Below are 13,956 nucleotides of genomic sequence, written 5' to 3' on the forward strand. Positions count from 1 at the left end.
GGAGAGGTCGTAATAGGCCAATACATTAGATAAATGGCATTTACTGCTATGGAAACGACTCCAACCTGGCTGGAGGTTGCTCACCATGCTGGCAGCAGCTTTGTATTTATAGTTCTCTGCCGACACCTCATCGCAAGATTTCTCCCGGCCGGACGTATCCAACTTGTGCACACACAACCCTTGACCTCCGCACCCTGCGCAAGCATTGTCCCCTCTGTCTTTCTTTCTTCCCGTCACCCCCCTCGGCCCTCGGTTCTACACCTGATACCCCCCCCGCCCCCTCTGTGTACCCAGCTACCATTTCCCTTCCTGCAAACCACTTCCTCACTTTAGGTCAGCAGGTGAACTACCGGCACGACTTGTTGCCATGGAGCAGCAGAGCCAAGCAGCAATTACGGCTGGTCAAGAACTTCTTTAGTTTGTCCGTTGAGGAACTTTAAATGGGACCCTTGGTATGAAAACTTGTTGCATTACAGCCATGCCAGCTAACACACCCAGTACGAAAAATGGCAACTTGACCGGAATGCTGGAATGAGCCGTTCAGATGTTGGGGGTCTTTTTTTTTTTATGTCAACAAGCCAACTTGTTTATCATAGTTACACCACGGCACACTTTTTTATTTTTTTTATTCTTTTTTAAATGTAGGTGGGTGTGTCGGGGAGGCGGGGTGGGGTGTGCGGCATGAGAGCTAGCACGCTAGCGCTAGCAGCGAGCGGCGGGAGTGAGCTGTACTCAGGAGGGGAGGGAGGAAGAAAGCCAAAACAGCCTTTTCAGACGGAGAGAGAGAAACACATCTTTTAGGGCCTGTGCAGCTTCAACTAGGAGTTTTTCGACCAAGCACACCTTGTTTATTGTATTATAAATGAATCTATTAAATCTGGAAATTACAATAATACTGCCGCTTTAATTTGAAAAACCTTTTTGAAAATCAATCGCTCATCCGCCCTATACTGAATCAATTTCTTTACATATCAATATTAAAAAAAAAATACATTTCAACGACAGAGATGTCTCCTGATAATACTGGAGCTTCGTATAATGAATTGTTGATATTCAGCCGGAAAAAAAAAAAATCGCTTGCCTTATGATGTCAGAGCCAGTCATGACCAGCTGCTTCGGTAGCCTGCTTTATGTAACGAGCAGAAAAACAGATGCCCCTGATGAGTGCGTTCTCACCTTGTTTCCCTTCACTCCGCTGGTTCGCGTTTCGCAAGCGCATCCTCTGAAGGAGGAGCCGGGATTCAAGCGAGGGATGGGATCTGGAGGAAAATGAGAAAAACGACCTCATGCTTGGGACGACTCGTCACGCCCGGGATTTTGTTTTTGCGGTGCGATTCGGAGGCAGAGGAATGGCGATGGTGACAAATGGGCCGAACGCAGAATCTTGTTTATGCAGGTGAGATAAGATAGCATTAATATAGCTGCGCTTATCTCGCATCTGGGCGGGGAAAACACAGCGAGGGAACAATAAAACCGCAGCCCATTCATCCTCGCGCAACAACTTAAAATATCGGCCTTTTACTTAGTTAGCGGGAGCGCTGACACATGACTCGGGGATGATGTGTGGAGATTTAGAGGGGTGTCAGAGAAGCGTATCTGGAATACGGGCCTCCTTGGTGAAATAAATCGGCCGGTAAACATCCAGCAGGTGACGGCGGCCGCCGATCCAACGCTGATTATTTCTGCCAAAGGAAGAGCAATGGCATTAATGCTTACGCTCAGTGTTTTTAATTTCCGCGCCTGTCCTTGATGTGGTCAGCGCTCTGTGTGTGTGTGTGTGTGTGTGTGTGTGTGCGCGTGTGTGATTTTTCACTGCTAGCAAAGAGCCCCCCTCCCCCTTCCTCCCACCCTCCCATTCTCATTTATCACCACACCTTAATTTCAGGCGCCCTGACACCTTGACAGATTTTCCAAATCTATTGTGTACGACAACAGAAGAAGGGAAAAAAAACAAAAAACAAAACGCCTCGTCGTCTACATTTCCTCCACACTCTTTATCTCTGAGCGGCGGGTGAATAATTAATGACTAATTCGGGGGTAGGGGTGGGAAGGTGGGCCGTAAGTAGACTCACGGTATCGCGTGCAGACGAGTGCTTATAACCCACAGACCATTGTCATGTTCATGTCTCCCCGGAGAGCGATTCCGGCGCAATTTAGCCAGGCTGGGCATTAGACTGTTGGATGTGGGCCGCGGCCCTCGCGCTCCCCACTGTCTCAGCAGCGCCGGTCAGCTGAGCCTCGGCAAGAAGAAGGTGAGCGAGGCTTTGCTTTCAGGTAATGGCCCGCTGGGGCGTCTATTCATTAAACAGAGTGTCTGAACAATAGAGCTCTTGGAAATGCATCTGCTTTACACATCCTGCATTATTTATGAGCGCGGGGCAGCTTTATGCGCCGAACGGGTTAAAAGCTTAAAGGTTGTTGAGAGACTTGTTTCCATTCAGCTCGCTTGCATCCGGGCAGAAATGGTAAAATAAATAAATAGATAAATTAAAAAAAAAAAAATAATTGAAATTCAAATGGGCAGGAGGCTGATTAATGCATACAATAACCAGTTTGTTATATATTTATATAATGACACGTGCGGTTGCTCGCTGGAAGGAAAGGCTTCCCCCATCCGGCGCTGTTGTAGCCGCAGCAGCATTTACCCCGGGACGCATTGCTGCACTTCACATGCAGAGTGATGTGGAAAAATAACACTGCCTCGCGCCGCACGGACAGCCTCTTAAGTAAGCTGCGAAGCTGAACTTGATTGCTCTTGTTAGCAAAAGGAAAGCGCGTATGTATGCGCGTGTGCGCGCACGCACGCGGTGTGGAAGCGCTGCTTCCTTTCTGCTATTTTGCACGACCTGGCTGATGGCTTGTGTGTGTGAAGTGCTTTTTTTTGCATTCAGATGGTATGGGATTATTATTGTTTTCATTTTTGCCAGTTACAGATGCTTGTAAATAATCCAGATGTTTTAAAATAAATAAATAAAAACACACTCCATGTACCCAGCGAGCCTTCTGACATACCGCACCACCTACCTCTGGCTTCGTCGTCATGAAATGATTTCCTATTGTAATGTGAGTCTCAGAATCCGTCAGTGGACCCTCCAGAACCGGGAAACAACTGGTAAAAAAAACTATTGTTCACTTTTTTCTCTCTCCACTTTTCAGAAAATGGGTACTATACCGGAAATCTTCCCCTTGTGACGTCACAAAGGGCATTGCAAACCATTGCGACAGGTGTCCACTTGAACAAACTGTCTTGTTATTGTCTTTAAACACAGCAGGGAGCCAAACCTGAGATTTTCATCTTATGTTGTTGGGCAATTATTCCTGTTGGGCTCCACAGCAGCCTGGGATCAAAGGAAAGATCTCAACATGGGAGTAACGTGGGGCCTTTAGGATACATTCTATTTTTCCCATGGTGTCCTTGCTCCACATAGTCAAATTAAGGTGTACATATTTTTAAATTTGTCTTATGAGATGCAGTGCAATGAAAATAAATTTGAAAACAAAAAGTTATATTAGAGAGGAGTTGTGGGGTGGCGGGGGAGGGGTCACTCAGTTAGGGCTTTGAAACAATATGACTTTTTTTTGTCATCCTGACAACAGAAACTGCATCACATTCAGTCACTTTATATTTATCAATATAAAATGTCCGACAGTCACACAGTAGCAATTCCACGTCTGTAATCTTTAATACTGTTCAATTAACAGCATCATTGTGCGAGATTTGAGACTCCAGAATATTTCCATCCGCTTTAGTTACTCTAAACTGTCCTCTTGGCTGTGCCAGGTGACTGGGACAGGAAGAGGCTGAAGACAAAGTGTCCGGTTCTTCATCTTCCTGGCCTTGGTCACTGCCCCTTCGCCTCGTCACCGTCACCAGCGGAACTCGAGCTGGCCAGTGCGCGGCTGCGTGGCGTCTCTGACACGTCTGCTGACGTGCTGCTTGTCTGAAGACGTGTCCGGCCGCTCTGAGGCCTCCGTGGAACAGGGCAGAACCTGCTGATGCACGCCGCTGACATGCCAACTCACGGCCTGATCGACGCGCTGCACTGCAAAACACTTGACGAGCGCTGACACACGCGGGGTTGGCACCTATTTCTGTGTTCTCAGTACAGATGGGGATGTAGGAGTGATTTAATGAGGTTTGTGTGCGCGCGCGTGTGTGTGTGTGTGTGTGTGTGTGTGTGTGTGTGTGTGTGTTCATGTGTGAGAAGGGTGAAGGGGGGGGTAATTACCAGCCTGCCGCTAAATCCTATCCTCTAACCTCTCACTTCCACCTATATCCACACCTCTCGGCTTCCTGCTGACTTTGTACATGCATGTGTTTTACACTCTTAATAGAATGTTAGACACACACAGTACATTGAACTGACATCCAAACGCACGAAAAGATGTCGCAATAGCGGCATGAGGAAGGACGCAAATTGCACATTGTGAGGCTCAGAAGCGCTAGTTTGTAGCACTGACGTTCACAGCCACTGCTTATTCGCAGAGGTGACGTTATACAAATGCGTGGATGTATCCAATGACGCTTATAATTTTTCATGCAGTTGTCGACTGTTTCAACGGAAAGCCAAGACAAATGATATATTTTTTACCCAACTTCGCTGTAAAGACATCGTAATGCCTTAGCTTTAAAAGCGCTCGGTTGCAGGGAGCATTGTACTGCATTTCATGTTGGAAGATAACCCCCGGTTACTGGCCAGAGTCCATCTCTGCCTGTGGTGGGTCCACGGGGCAGCTGCTACATGTATGGCCGTGCCTGCTGTTAGCTCAAGTGTCAAGGCCCAGACAGACACCAGGCACTTACAGCCGCTCAGGTTGTCTGATAGGGGGACGCGAACTCTTATCGTTCAGCCCTAAACCTCGCAGGGCGGCGGCGCCGCAGAGCTTTGGCAAGAATCATCTTGCCAAGCTCTATCGTTTGCAGCTGTTTGAGCCGACACCGTTTGGCTCGTGAGCATCTCTGGATACAATGCTGCACGCTTTCACCCCCCCCCCCCCCCCGAAAAACAAAGACCAAAAACGGGAACAGTTATAGAACGTCATTCAAATGAACTTTGGCTGAGTGAGAAGCAGAAATGGCACTGACTCTTAGGCCTATGACGCGCAATCTCTGCCTTCCTGGTGTCCTCTGCTCACCAGAGAAATTTGTGAAAGTCACAAATGCAGTGTGTGGCTTATTATGCAAGGTTTTTATATAGGTTTAGAGTGTTAAACAAAAGTGGAGATTGCGCGTCAGATTCGACTCATGAATTTGAGTCTTTGGGTCTGTAGATCCCTGACAATATGCGATTTGATAGTAATTGAGGAGGCTACAGAAAAAAAAAGGAGTTAGGCCACAGGACGGCACTAAGTGTCCACTGAAAGAAGTGGTGAAAGAAATCCAGCAGGACATCTGGGACAGGAGTACGGTGGACTGCACACTTTCCCTTTGTTGCAGTGGCTGACAAGATGGGCATCATTAAACAGTAAACACATTCAGGGCTATGAAAACAGAGCTTTTCATTACGTAATATACAACCAGTAATAGAGAGATGAAAGATTGCACGGTATTGACATGAACAGCCAAACTGACTCAGATGAAAGTACATCAATCACTTTATCTATAATTTTTTTTGAATGGACCTTCTTATTCCAAACACTTTTCTTGGCAATTTTCCAAATGGACACAGGAAATGTGCCAGTCTCAGGAAAGCACTTTTTTACCAGAATCAGGTTTATTGTCACCAATCAGGTTTATTATTGCTAATCAGGTTTATCACCTGCTGCGCCCTGTTAAGTCCACTCCTGCCAGCATGTTCTTCAATTCATTTTTCTTTTTTTGTAACCCAACACTCTGAGCTTTGAATCTCAAACCTTTATTGATCTCTTTTTTCAGACCCCTTCAAGGACGCTACAAAAATGCCCCGACCCTTCTGAGTAATAAGAGATTTATTGTGTGAGAAACGAGCTGAGATTAATGGCAGCCACCTGGAATAATGTTTGAGGTTATGAGTTTAATGTCCGCCGCCTACCTGAGGCTGGCAGGACCTTCGGGTGCGAGTGGAGCCGCTGAAGGGGATTCAGCCTGTGGAGCCGCCGTTGGTTCCCTCCGCCCTGCACTATATCAGCCCAATTTGAATAAATAACACCTGTATTAGGGGTGTAGATCACAGCCTCAAGCTGTCACATGGCCCGAGTGGCTGTCTGGAGGTTTAAGCGCACCATGACTGCATTGGGTCTTTGCTGCTCTTTATCATATTGAGCATGTCTCCTTGATGGAAGTGTGTCCTGTGTTCAATGCACCAGATTACCATCCAGACGCCTGGGGAGCTCTTGTTCTTTCGCTTCCTGTCGGTTCGGTTCAGTGACAAGTCAGAATGTAAAACGTTGCCGTGGTCTTATTTTATCGTTGTGTTCTACTTACTTCATGACTGGCAGGTTAGAACATATATTGGCAGTGTTAGAGGCTGTGACTTATGAAAGCCTAATGAAGTGTCACGTTGCTGCGCATCATGTTTCAGCTGTCTCTCTGAAACGCGTAATGCATCGCGACTGCTTGGACGTCCGACTCGCCCATGTGGTGGATTTCCCTGGCGAAGTGGATGAAGTGTTTTTGAGCGCAGCTGCAGGTCCGAGTCCAACTGAAACAGCCCATCAATAAAAGCCGATTTTCTAAGTGACAGCTTTGGTTCGCTCACTGTCATTTCTGTCTTGAGCCCACCTTGCCTGCTGCTGCTGCTGCCGCTGTGGTTCTGTTGACGCCGGTGATAATGCCATCATCCCATCAAATCTGTTTCACGGTTGCTCATAGAATCATTTTTACGTAGAAAGAAAAATAGTACATGTGATACTTTTTTTTTTTTTTTTTTGTTTCAGTTATGTCATAATTTTGATCTACATATAAACCAAAACAAATTAGCTCCCAGCACATTTTCCTTGTGGGTGTAGTGAGTGCCGAACCTCCAGTGAGCAAAACAAGACACATTAGACGTAACGGCACCATCACTGTTTGATGAACAGAATTTCCTCCAAATTAGGTTGTTATTGGTAACGTTTCATCCGTTTGATGTGTATTGACATGATGTTAGCGGAAAGAAAGGAGAGATTGAAAAGCAGCAGCAGGACTGTGCGGCCAAGGTGCCCAGCCTGCAGTGATGTCATTTGGTATTTCTATAGCAACTTGTGATTTCCCCATTCTAGCTGAATATCAAAACCATGTCCACTATATATAGAAAGTAAGTAGTGGTTGGTTGTATGGGTGTGATTTAAAGTTTGGAAAGAACATATTCACTGACATATAACGTACCTATTTAATGTATCACAACATGTCACACATACATAATGAAAATGATATACAATTTGGACACTACAGCGAAAATACAAACCCTACAAAGTGTGTGTCATCAAATGTTCACGCGTGGGGTTGCAGCACTTCATCATGGAGTCAACCTTCCATAGCATGTTTTATTCAGTAAAAATAAAAGCTTGATGATGAGATTAGTACCAATTATCTTGTTCTCACCAGAAACGGCCGATGACAAGAAAGTTATAGATTTAGCAGACGTAAAGCCTGAACGTGACCCTTCGTGACATCACAAAAAAAAGAAGAAAAAAAATAGGAAAAAAGGCCCGTAAGTTGGACAGCCTCAAGCAGGCCAGAGGAATCAATTCTGAATTTGAAAGAGAGGATTTACAGGATTTAGACAGTGGCAACAGTAAGCAGAATGTTCAACTCTGCTAAAAAAAAAACAAAAAAAACAGTGTGTTATGAAAAACATGAAAAATGACATGTCAAAATAGATGGTAAATGCATCCTGTGCTACCTTGTGTATTTTAATAAGTGCCAGAATTACTTTAATGTAACTTAAATAGGTTTTACATAAACACGGGGGATATAAAGACATTTAAAACGCTGCCCGTTTTCCTTTAAATGTATTTTGTTTGAAAAACTAAATTAATACTTGTCAGTGAAGTCTTAATTTTCTCACAGCAGTCTCACATTAAAGTGAATATGTTGAATCTAAGGCTGGTTACGATCCAGTGAGCAACAGAGGGTGTTGAAAACATGAACAGGTTTAACTGCTGCCACCACTGATGTAAGTGACATCACACCTGGAGCTCCCGCCGAGGAGCTCCAGGCCTCCCGAGTGTTGTGACTGCCCACACAAAATCAACTGACCTTGAAAACATAAACAAAAGAAGTTGCGTGAATGCCAATTGGCTTCACATTTTGAAAACACTATCTTCTTAAAAAAAAATTGTCGGTATCATAAAACTTGATTACAGTCCCTTGAAGGTAGGTTTAAAGGCTCAAGCTGTATTTTCTTTCCTCTTTACCTACATTAAAACACAAAAATGCAGTTTTATTCCATTCCAAGATAATAGATAATAGACCGCTTTGAAATGTTACACACTGGGCCTTCAAAAACATAAAAGTGCAATTTGCTGGTTAAAAGCAATAGAAATAAAACGATAAACTGCATCATAAAACGCGGCAGGCGAACAAAATCTTACCACCAATTAGAAATCATCACTCATTGATCCCTTGAGAGGTGGCGCAGGCACTTTCCTTCGCGGATCATTACCTAACACGTCATGAATGTTGTCCGGCACGGCTGTCGGTCTCTGCGGTTCCCTCTTGATGAAAAATAGCAGAGCTTTGTGTCGCGCTTCCATATTGGTCCTGTCATGTCTGCAATTTCAATTTTTGTTACCCACCCCCTCCGCCCCCCACCCTTTTTTTTTCCCAGACACTTATTCCTGAATGACACAAAGCCATCACTTTAACAGATGGATGGAGGCCTGCGATGAATTCCTAGTCTGAAAAGACCTTTGGAGGGTGACAATTTGAAAGAGAGCATACATAGCAGATGCGCGGCCTTGTATCTCAAACATTTCTGAATGATTAAAATGTGGCTCGCGCCTCGCTGCCAATGTTGGGGAAGCATTGAAATTCTGTCTTTGCTCACTTGATGATCGTATATTCTGGCTGATTTAGAATAAAGGATGAAGATTTTTTTTTCTTCCTCCCCACATGTAGGAGTCAAGTACAAAGGGAAACGTTCCCATAAAGTTGAAAGGAATTAGTTTAATGTAGCATGTCTTTGCCTTGTTAATTATGAATGGGCTCTTTACTCTCTGTGTTACGTGCTTATAAATGATAGTTTTCCTTGTCAGGGTGCCACTGATGCTGATTGTTTATTTAAAGGGTGCTTAGGCCTAATGCACTGCTGTGTGCACTGAAAAATACAAGATGGGAAAAAAATTGTCAGACTTTTATTTTACAGACGATTATATAAATACAATACATATTGTGCACATGCATGCACATTTGCTAATCCTTTGGATTAAAACAAATATATATATATATATATACATATATGATTATCTGTTTTCAAAGTGAGATGTGGGTGGAGCGTCTTAATGGCAGCTGACGTGCGTCCTGGTCAGTGTTTGCTGGTTGGTGCTCTGGGCCCATGAATAATTGAGAATGTGGATGTACAGCCACAGAGTACAGTGCCGGCCGGTGCTGGCTGCCTGCGACGGAGCCCGGCTGTACAAAGTGAGAACAGCAGGAGTGTTTTAGCGGGCTGGCTGCCACTCGGCGATGCCACCTCTAGTCTGGCGGGGACAGATCGCAGCGTAACGAGCCTCATTAGAACACAACTCCATCGCCACATCAAAGGCTTCCCCCCCTTTTTATACCAGGAGTGGAATCACAATCCCTGGGATATTTCAGCACCTGCTCCCCGACAAAAAAAGGAGGGTAAATCCTTCACATCTTACTTTCTTTCTGAGGGCAAGGAGAAGGTGGATGCTGCCGCAAAAGTTTTGGGTCATTTCTGTGCCTCTGCTGCCGAGGTGGTCGCAGGCGGCGCTGAATTATGATAATGACCAGGAGGGTGTTGGAAGAGGCAAATGAGGCTTCACATTAAAAGGTTCCTGTTACTGGCAAGGTGTGTCTTAGAAAGTGGCCAGCAGTGAGTGCAGAGCAGGTTGATCTTTCAGAAGGTGGCCACGATGCGCCGCCATGTATTTACATTAGTGTGGGTTTGATCTGTGCTTTTTTGTAAAAGCACTCTCACTTCTCAGCGGGTGCACTGCGAGGAAGATGTGGCCTAAACTCACCAACTGCAGACAAGATGCATTTACATTGTTTGCAATATGTTTTTTTGTTCTTCCTCTGCATGCCACCAAATCTGTCGGGCTTTAAACTCAAACTGCACAGTCATTCATTTTCCGTGAGCTACTTCTCCTGCACTCAGGGCCATGGGGGGTCCTGGAGCTTATCCTTGCTGTATTTGGGTGAAAGCCAGTTTCTGACAAGAAACCCTGAACACTCGCACTCACACCTATGACAAACTTAGAGTTCCCAATTCGCCTCAGGTTCATGTTTTTGGACTGTCAGAGGAACCCGCGGAGAACCCACGCACATGTAGTGAGAACATGCAGACTCTGCACAGAAAGGCCGCACGCCTGGGATCGAACCCACAAACTTCTTGCTGTGAAATGACACAGCAAAAGCCCTGCGTCGCTCAAATTCAAGCATAGTTTCAATTTCATAGTTTTCTGTCTTCTGCAGATTTTGTGGTGTTAGTGCATTATTGGGTATTTTATAACAAAGCACATTCAGGAACACAAACATACATGGGTGTTTGGACCAAGGTAACTTGTTCTTTCATCCATGAAAACTGATTGTCAAAAAACAGAACTTTGGGACAATTCCTTCCAGAGTCACTAAAGTCGGCTCAGCTGTGCAAAGAGAATCAGCGTTTTTGTGGCTTGCACCCTTTGTTCGATGTCATCTCTCTTGTGTCGACCGTTTGATTATGCGACCTTATCTCCTAATGCAACGGCATATAAATGGCAGCGAAAACTAAAATAGATCTACTTTTAATCCTTCCGGCACCACTGCCCTCCCAGTGCACTGACAGAAAGAGGAGTCAGATGGCACGGCAATGCATTTCCTTAACCTCAGGTTTTTGATTGAGCAACGTGTCATCTGTGCTTATAAGTTACACTGCCACCTCTGGCTTGGTGTACGCTTTGCATCTGGCATAAGTTTGCATGGTGAAAAGATTAATTTGATGATGATGATGATGATGATGATGATGATGATGATGATTTTTCTACTGAAAAATATTTTTGCCACAGTAATGTTGTTGTGTGCACAACAAGGAAAAGTGAGATGACAAAATTGCTGTTGGGGGATAATGGTGCTGAACTGTCTTCCCTCAAAGGTTAAAGAAGACACCTTCCGGATGAGTCAACCAGATGGATTTTGTTCCTCGGAACCATCAATATAGTGTGCTTAGCCTCTTTTTGTTTGTCCTTGATCACTGATTAATGGAACTCCAGCACTCAGACTGTACCGTTCTGTCACTTGGACTTGCCCATTGCTCTCAGGGCAGAATGAACCAGTGCTGTGAAGAATATCCTTTCTATGGCAACTGATAAGTCAGGAAAGCATGACCCTGCACAAGAGTTTTCACGCCACTGACCCCGATGCGGTTTATGATGAGGGGAAATTGCCGAAGATTGAGTTTAAGATAAATTGTAGAATATTTATTTTAATCAGTAGCCCTTATCAACCTAACCTGATTTATTGGCAGTGCCCACATTTTTACTATCATCTTTCAATTAATTTAATCAAACCATACCTGCTAAATGGACATTTAAATGAGCTTTGCACCCAAGTCATCTCACAGAGGAGCACAATGAACAGTCAATTTGCAGGATTTGACCTCATATTTTTAACGATCTGCTTTTTTTTTATCCAACAATTGGTAATGCAATACAAAGCGCATTATTTTGAAGGGATAGTTGACCCATATATAGAATTTTTTTTGTAACTTTGTTTTTGTTGAATTGAGGTTCCAGAATCAACACTGGATGAGAAACAATTTCAACCAATGCAAAACAATTGAAGCTTATTCCAGCTGAGTACTCAAAACAGATAAAAAGAAAAGAACATACCTTGGTACTTCTCATTTTGTGTCATCAAAGTGGCCTCTTTTTTTTTTTTAATATTGGAAACAGTGCCGTTGCCACTGTTTTAGTCAAAGTGTCAAGTGAAACGCGCCAGCCAGAGGCCGTGTTCATCTTAACACTTGCAAGTCTGACAAGAACATTCACACAGTACCGGAAATTGCCACATTTACTACAGCTACAGCTCCATGTTAGGAAGCTCCAGCGCCTAAATTGGCTGAAAGCCTTCACACACACCTTGTAGAGCCGTTTTAGTGCATCCCACCACTGGCTTCCACTGTATTGGCACTGAGAGGAATTCCCTCAATGGTTATGTGTATATTAAAAAAAAATACATAAAAAAAATAAACATATATATATATGTATATATGTATATATATATATGTATATATATATACATATATATATATATATATGTATATATATACATATATATATATATATATATATATAAATATACATATATATATATATATATATATATATATATATATATATATATATGTATATATACATATATATATATATATATACATATATATATATATATATATATATATATATATATATATATATATATATATATGTATATATATATATATATATACATATGTATATACATACATCGCCAGTGCCTTTGTTAAAGCAGTTGCACATAGAAAATAGGTGGAGTTGAATCAAATGGAACCCTGTACTGATCCGGCAGCCTTATTGAAATACTCTTATACAAGAATCCAATCAACCTCTGTCGTGTGTTAGATTTAAATTTAAAGTACAAATTACCAGTTTGAATTCAATATCAACCAGTTTCAACCAATGTAACTGAATGGCCAATAATAAATATAATCTATTCTAGACCACTAAAAAATGACCAAAACAAACTCTTTTTTGGAATCATCGCGGCGATTTCCTCTGGCCCGTTCCTTCTCTACCTACAGTGTGGTTCGCTCTTTCTAGATCAAAGTAGTAGCTGTAGTCATCCCGGTGCCGTTTAATGAACATATTTCCCGTCCACCCACCTACTTATTCACAGCCGCCCACATCAAAGGGTCTTGGATGAACCTTGACTGTTGCTGTGATGATGGCCATGCCTAGCGCTCCGGTATTCTAGCTCAGCCTCAGGCGTGGACCTCTGACTTTATTGACAACAAATTCCCAGGGAATAAGTGATGGATTAATCACAGAGGTCAACGCAACAAGGGTGCTTAAATGGAAAAGTGACAGATCCAGTATCAAAACTGTTCGACGAGGATTATCTACTTGCAAGCAAAAAAAAAAAAAAAAAAGGGGGTGGGGGGGATCTTCTAGTGGAAACCCACAAGTTTTGCTGACCTGTATATTTTACTCATTATGTCTCATTGACTTTAAAATTATAATATATATATCTAACTTTCTGACAAGTGTGCTAGTTTGTCTTTTTTTTGGGGGCTTTTTTGGCTTTTTTGTGAAAAATGCAACTCTAATGAGCAAAACTTCTTTTGGGGGGCTGGTAGGAAGCTCACACATTCCAGAGAAAATCTGTCATGCAGCCGATTTCAGAATAGCAATAACATACTATACAGTAACCAGTCTAAAACAGCGTAGACAGATGGCGTTTTTCATGAATCACCTAACCAATGTGTTTGCAACCAGATGGCCCGGTTGCACTGAAAAAAGAAAATCCTTGAAAGAGACGGTGATATGGATCAGTCACAGAGGGAAACAAAATTCCATTTGAGCTTGTGGAAGTGTTAGCAAGCCAGCAATGTCAAAGCAAATAATGAAGAACCAGCATTAAGATATAACCCTGTCTTTTGAACTGCTAAATATATTCAAGTTTTGCCCAATTGTACTTCACTTGTTTTTGTCACCATTAAAAAAACAAACAGCTCAGTGCTAATTACTCTTAATTACACTACACAAACTGAAATACTTTGATGACTAACATTAAACCTCCAATGTCTGTGACAAGCACTGAAGTGCCAGGTTAACCCTGTGCTCAGAATGGAG

Source organism: Nelusetta ayraudi, unplaced genomic scaffold (assembly GCF_046127955.1).
Source record: "Nelusetta ayraudi isolate G7.1 ecotype Tasmania unplaced genomic scaffold, CSIRO-AGI_Nayr_v1 ptg000002l, whole genome shotgun sequence".
NCBI classification, from domain to species: domain Eukaryota; kingdom Metazoa; phylum Chordata; class Actinopteri; order Tetraodontiformes; family Monacanthidae; genus Nelusetta; species Nelusetta ayraudi.